General features: G+C 44.1%; 1 pseudogene; it reads right to left on the bottom strand.

Moving 5' to 3' along the window:
• Positions 1 to 3,765: 3,765 nt before the first annotated feature.
• Positions 3,766 to 6,425, bottom strand: LOC103223029 (kelch-like protein 5; annotated as a pseudogene).
• Between the last annotated feature and the right edge of the window lie 1,177 nt (positions 6,426 to 7,602).

Raw genomic sequence — 7,602 nt, 5'->3', positions numbered from 1 at the left:
TCTCCTGCCTCAGCCTCCCAAGGTGCTGGGATTACAGGTGTGGGTCATCGTGCCCAGACTGCTTTGACATCCTGAGGCCTTGCTGATCCGAGAGAGACTGCCCCTCCCTGGGCCACAAATTCCTAAACTATTAACTTCTAATTGGAGTGCTTTCAATTTTTGCAGAGTAATATTGAATTCTTGTTCTATTACTATGGAAAGATTTAGAACTGCCCTTTCCATCACATAATTTCCGACGCCTGGATAAAAGGATCTCAATACTGAAAATAACTTAGAATTGTAATGCGCAAGTGGGTTTTCCATGGTGTCATATCTAGTATGTTTATGTAGTGTTACTTTGTGTATAAATGAGCCCAAGTGTGTGATTTGGCTGGCGTTTAAGGTGATACCTGGTGACAGAAGGTATTGGGTATCCAAGTCTACATTGACCTGACCATTTAGGTGAGAACCTTTATATAATCTGTTGCCACATAAGATAAAAAGACCAGTGTTGTTCACAGATAAGGTCAGAGTGGAACTCATGACCCACCAGGTTGGGGGCTGGTGTCTTGTCACCTATCATGTAGGCATCTGCACACGTCCATCTTCCATGTGTCTTTGTCAGTGTGTAGGAGAAGAATGGGATGCAAAATATCTGATATAGGAGGCCTGCAGTTTGGCCTTTGCACGTATGTGGCTTGGTTTTGTCATGTGACCAAGTTCATCCAGATTTTGGGTCTACCCATATTTAATGTGTGGTGTTTGGCAGTCTAATGAAGAGAGCAGGTGAGCTACGCCATGTTACACACAGGAGGATTGTGAGCTTACTGTAACATCTGGTGATACGGCAAGTATTTGTACCATAAGAGTCAGTGCCAGAACCTTCTATAACCTTCATGGGAGGCTTGAGGATACCACCTGTGGAACCAAATCACAGGATTCAACTGTAATATCATCTTGCTAGGTCACCTATAAATCATTCAGCACTATACCTGTTTTTAAAACAAAAGGAACATGTTCTTTTCTGCGTGTGTGTGTGTGTGTGTGGTTTTTTGTTTTTTGTTTTTTCTTTCTGAGACAGGGTCTTGCTCTGTTACCCAGGCTAAAGTGCAGTGATGTGATCACAGCCCACTGCGTTCTTCACCTCCCAGGTTGAAGCGATTCTTCCACCTCAGCCTCTTGAGTAGCTGGGACCACAGTCACCCACCACCACACCCTACTAATTTTTTGTGTATTTTTTGTAGAGACAGGGTTTCACCATGTTGCCCAGGCTGGTCTCAAACTCCTGAGCTTAAGCGATCCGCCCACCTCCGCCTGCCACAGTGCTGAGATTACAGGCTTGAGCCACTGTACCTGGCAAATTTCCTTCTAATGACTACCTGAGCACAGGACAGACCTTGAGCTTCTATAGAGGTTTGTCCATGTCCAATTAAAAGAAGTAAAGCAATGTTGTTTTCTCAGTTACAGATGCCACACCTTGTCACATACCCAGTTTTCATAGTTGGCCCACTGAGTTCTGGCATTGGCAGGAATGAAAATTGGTTCAAGTTCTTCTGCATGATCTAGATGTTGACATAACCAGCAATCAGATTAATTAAAGTGGACAGGATTTGGAGAGTTGGTGTAACGGCGTGTCAGTTGTGTTTTTGACCTGTTGAGAAAACAGTAAGGGTTACTGAGAATGAGACACAATCTGAAAGAGAACCCAGAGTGGAGGATCAGAGGGAGAATCAGAGGACAGGACTGACACAAGCAATTTCCAGTCAGCTTTTTAATAAATGGCCAGAGAAAAAGGAGGCTTCTTTGAAAGGAAGAGGTTCTTTTGGCTTTTGTTTTTCGGACAAGGAGTCCCAATGTGAGAAAATAGGTAGAAGTGAAGTTTCTTGATCTATGATCTTGAGAAAACCTATCTACTTTAAAATGTCATCTGCTTCTGAGGCCTGGGAACCAGTCTGGGAAATGGTTACTTCAAGGTCACCTGTAGGGAGGGTCTGTCTTCCAGTTGTCCTCAGAGTGCTGATCTGGGTCTAGCTTGGTGTGATTCACAGGAATCCAGGAGGACTTTTCCCTAACTTGATGGCAGTGTAGGTGGTTAGCAGTATAGCCAGGCATTGCTTCATGACAGAGATGCATTCTGAGAAATGCATCATTAGGTACTTTTGTCGTGTAGACATCACAGAGTGTACTTACACAGACCTAGACGATATAGCTTACTACACACCTAGGCTATATTGTGTGGTCCACCTGCTCCTCGGCTACAAACCCATACAGTGTGTTAGTGTACTGAATACCGTACACAGTGTAACACAGTGATAAGTATTTTCTTTTACTTATATCTTGTAGTGTAGGATTTATCACAAAATGTTACTGCCCAGTGCATTTTTGCAAACTAACAATTCACTGAGAGTATTAACATTCACATATGTAATTAGAGTTTACAAATGTACCAAACTTTGGGTAACAAACACTTTAAACTTATAGACATTCAGTAAGCCCCTTCTCCCCCTCCCCAAAGCCCCTTCTCCCCCCTCCCCAAACTGTTTGATTGAAAAGAAGCACAGTGGGTTAACTGTGGCAAAACATAAGAAATAAGGCAGGGGAGGCAGATGCTGACTTGAGAACATAAGAATATCCAAACAGTTTTGTCAATATCAAAAGACAAAATCTAAACATCTTTTATAATATAAAACAAATCCATATAGTTAAGTACTAATTAGGTGAAATAACATTATAGGGTAGATAACATTTATTTTCTCTACATACATTTGCATATCTTAAATTTATTTATTTTTTATTTTTATTTTTTCCTGAGACGGAGTCTCGCTCTGTCACTCAGGCTGGAGTGCAGTGGCACGATCTCAGCTCATGGCACCCTCCGCCTCCCGGGTTCAAGCAATTCTCCCGCCTCAGCCTCCTGAATAGCTAGGATTACAGGTGTGCGCCACCATGCCCGGCAAATTTTTGTATTTTTAGTAGAGACAGGGTTTCACCACGCTGGCCAGGCTGGTCTCCAACTCCTGACCTCATGATCCACCCACCTCGGCCTCTCAAAGTGCTGGGATTACAGGTGTGAGTCACTACGCCTGGCTGCACATCTTAAATTTAATGTGAAACATCATGTTTCAACTTCTTGACATATAGTTTTTGGTGAGTCTAGATGTAATGGAATGAATATTTAAATCGACTTCAAAGATCTTATCAAGTTTGTATTTGGTTATCGTTGCTTTAAGTTTTTAATGCTTTTCTTTATTTATTGGACTAAGCCAATTTTAGAAACAAAATCCACAACCAACACACACACAATGCCAATGTTTCTGAAAACACTAAATAATATTATCTTTTGTATATCATTCAAATAGTGGTTGTGGTTAAACACACAAGCAAACAAACACATTACTGCAACGCATATATGATAAACTTACAGAAAGCAACATTTTAGAAGTTCCATCTGGTGTGTTTGCACTGTTAGAAAATAAATCTGGATGTGAGTAAGATGTGCTTGACTGAATAAATGAAATCCCCTGCTAGCACTGGGCTATGTGCCAGAGCAGTGCATTTGTCCTGATATATTATGTCAGGAATGTATGTTCACAATCCACCAGCTGCAGTTTTCATTTACTAAGAAATGAAAGCAGTTCATCCTGGTCCATCCACTCCTTCCTCCCTTATTTTACCATCTTCACTTTGAGATCAGGCACTTTGTGCCCAGGATTGTGGCAATGCATGTTTACTAAAAATGTATCCATTGATAGTAGAATAATTGTACTAAATAAAGGAAGAGTGTCTTCATGTAGAAAACAGAGCACTAAATTATAATTTTACAGTTGCAACACAAGCTCCAGCTCTTCCTAGGCACAGTGGAGCAACCTGGGTCCACTCATTTGTCTGGGGACCATAAGCCTCCACTGTATTCAGGTATGCCTGTCCATCATACCTCCCAATGGCATGTAACTAATCACCAAGTAAACAGACCCCCACTGCATCTCTGCTGATGCTCACTGATTCTACTGTAGTCTACATGTCTGTTTTGGGATCAGATGTCTCCGCACGGTCAGAGAGTCTGGAAGTCAAGTTGGATGCGAGAGCATCGTGTTCCCCTATAGCATACAGCAGTCCGCTCCAGGTCGTTACTCCTATGCCACCTCTCCTTTTTGACATCCGTGCACACAGTGTACATGTTGGGGTGATCAGGCCCAACACCAGGCCGTGGGGGCTACAAAGTCCGGTGTGGTCAAAGGAATAAGAAAAGACAAGTTAAAAGTGCAAAAAATGGGTTCAGGGGGCCAGCGCTAGATTGGAGGCTGCAAAGGCCCTGAGCTCTGGGAGCCCACACTCTTTATTGGTGATCAAACAAAGAAGCAGGTGGTGAGGATGTGAGGGTAAACAGGTGAGGGCGTGAGGACGTGGGGGTAGAAAGCTAGTGGTGCATTAAGCACAGCTGTGACAGTTTAGCATTTCGTTTGGCACATACGGAATATGCTCTGCTGCTTGAGATAATGGAGGACATGTTTACGAGTAAGAAGCAAGGAACTAACAAGTCTGTGAACATTCCAGAGGCTACGAGGAGTTTTATGCCCTGAGCCCTGGGTTCCGTCCAAGCCACAAGGGGTTTTATGCCCTGGGCTTAGATTGCGGTGCGGCAGGGCAGCCTTCCACCCTTTGGCACAGAGCTTGGTGTTCCAAAGGCCACGAGGGGTTTTAGACCCTGGACCCCGGACATCTTTCAAGACTCTTTTACATTATGACAGACAAGCCAGTCCTGCCTCAGCTCTTCTACCAACAGTCCACTTACTAGTATGATGATCAAAACATTCTACTGATTCAAGACAAGAACTTCCATCACGACCACCAACTGCATAAAGTTTTCCACTTAGTACTGCCACACCAACTATGCTCCTAGAGGGAGACATAGTGGCAACAAAATTCCACTGGCGAGCCTAAGGGTCCCAAATTTCCACTGTGTTCAGATGGCCCCAGCCCTCATGACCTCCTACGGCATACATGACACCTTCCAGTACAGCCACACCAAGGCCATGTCTATGCGTGGACGTAGGTGGCATCACACTCCCTGTTTTTTTTTGGGGGGGTTGTAGCACTCTACAGTATTCGAAGTCTTCAGTCCATCTCTTCCTCCAACCACATATGGTTTGTCATCTAGCACTGCAACACCAAACTGTAGCCTCCTCTCATTCATATTTGCTACTGGAGTTCACGTATTTGTACAGAGATCATACTTTTCAATGCTTGTTGCTCCTTTTGTAGAACCCATTCTCCCAACTGCAAATAATGTACCAACAGTTGACTTCCTAGATTTTGTCTGAGGGCTTTGTGACATGGGTCATCTCTGGTAATATATGGTACTTCACCACTTCCATAATGAGTTTCTGACATTCTATATTATCCCAAAAAAAAGTGCATTATTTTCCATGTTTGCCAGGAACTGTGGTGCAAGAAGAGGTAGCCTAATATAAGCCAAAAGTTTACTTAGATCTGTTCCAAATCATGACACGCCCAAGTAAGAAGTGCATTCAATATTGTCTCATCAGGAATGTTCATGTCATCACTAGTCAAGAGCTTTGCAATTTTGCTGGCTAGTAATAATGCAAATTCCTGGTTTCTGATTATTTCCATGAGATGCTCAATAGTATAACTGTGAGCCACTTTATGCAAATCTTTACAACCTTAGGCATCAGCAAAAGAATAAATTCCAAGACAGTTGGATGCATGAAGCTGTTTCATTAAAAATTTGTGGCATGTGGCCAGGCGCCCTGGCTCACGCCTGTAATTCCAGCACTTTGGGAGGCCAGGGCAGGCGGATCACCTGAGGTCAGGAGTTTGAGACCAGCGTGGCTAACATGGTGAAACCCTGTCTCTACTAAAAATACAAAAAATTACCTGGTCGTGGTGGCAGGCGCCTATAATCCCAGCTACTCGTGAGGCTGAGGCAGGAGAATTGCTTGAACCTGGGTGGTGGAGGTTGCTGTGAGCTGAGATCTGCACCATTGCACTCCAGCCTGGGTGGCAGAGCGAGACTCTGTCTCAAAACAAACAAACAAACAAAACTTACAACATGCTTTTAGAACCTGCAAGAGTGAAGAAGGCAAGTTGTAGATAGCAGACACTCAGTATTATCTTCTTTTAATTCAAGGTGGCTTGTATAAGCATACTGGATGAAGGACCATGATGAATTTGGTTCTACACCTTCCATTTTTATGTCCTCTTGCCTTGCTTCTGTGACATCATTAGTAAACATGGCAGCAAAATAGTCTGAGCCAGAGGAGAGCACCAGTCTGTGAGCTGAAATTTGCAATCACCAGCAACAAAAATTTACATGGCACAACTATTTATGTCTCAAATAGTTTTTCATTTTTTAAAATGCTTGTTCGGCATAATAAAGGGCTTGGAAAAATTCATGATGAACACGGTTCCATTGTATGACAGGATGATAACGTCTGACTACCACAAGAAGTCCGCGTCGGGCTCCGGAGACTGCCGGGAGTCATGGCGGGCGGGGGTGGAGAAGTGGGGGAGGCGAGGGCAGAGGGATGCTTGCGTGCCCCCAACCCCTTCTTGGCAGCCTCACCTCCGGCGCTGGCGGCCCCAGGCTAGCCAATCCTGATCCATCAGGCGGCTCCAGGCGGTGGGAGCGGGGTCAGAGTCCTCAGGTGGCCCCACAGGGGGCGGGTGAGTGGATGGGGGTCCAGACTGGCTCACCCATCAGTCCCGACACTGCGCAATTGGCTGCCCACCCAGCCCACACAATGATTGTTTTTGTATCTAAACATAGAAAAGCTACAGTAAAAATATGGTATTATAATTCTTTTTTTTTTTTTTTTTTTTTTGACAGGATCTCACTCTGTTGCCCTGGTTGGAGTGCAGTAACTCGATCACAGCTCACTGCAGCCTCGACTTTCCTGGGCTCAGGTGAGTTTCTCACCTCAGCCTTCCAAGTAGGTGGGACTACAGGCGTACATCACCATGACTGGTTTATTTTGTATTTTTTGTAGAGACAGGGTTTCACCATGTTCCCCAGACTGGTCTCAAACTCCTGGGCTCAAATGATCCACCCACCTCTGCCTACCAAAGTGCTGGGATGACAGGTGTGGTAGCTCACCGACATTGTAATCTTATGGGGACACCATTGTATATTTGGTCCGTTGTTGACTGAAACATTGGTGACAGTGCATGCTTTCTTCTAAAAACCTTGATTTACACCTAATCTCCTGGTCAAAAAGGATGGCAAGACTTGTTAGTTGGCAGAAGCTATGCCCTTTTTACCTGTTGATTTATGTGCTCCAAGATTACTAGTTAGTTCCTTTATGTAGCTGTCATAGCATTGCACTGTTCACTTAAGAAGTCCCCACAATCCAGGGATCACTCAATCCAGGAATGAAAGGATTAGAGATGCCAATAGGCAAAGGGCAACCAAGCACTATTCAAAAGAAGTTAATCCACGCCTCCCATTTGCAGCATTCTAAACTTTATAAGAGGTAAAGGCAAGAGGTAATGCTTTTCCTCCCTTCAATTCAGTTTCCTGACAGATTTTTCCTAAAGTCTTTTTTTTGAGACAGAGTCTCACTCTGTCACCCAGGCTGGAGTGCAGTGGCACAATCCCGGCTCACT

Source organism: Chlorocebus sabaeus, chromosome 19 (genome assembly GCF_047675955.1).
Source record: "Chlorocebus sabaeus isolate Y175 chromosome 19, mChlSab1.0.hap1, whole genome shotgun sequence".
Taxonomy (NCBI): domain Eukaryota; kingdom Metazoa; phylum Chordata; class Mammalia; order Primates; family Cercopithecidae; genus Chlorocebus; species Chlorocebus sabaeus.
Note: the sequence above shows the minus strand (reverse complement) of the source record. Positions and strands in the feature narration are given on the sequence as shown.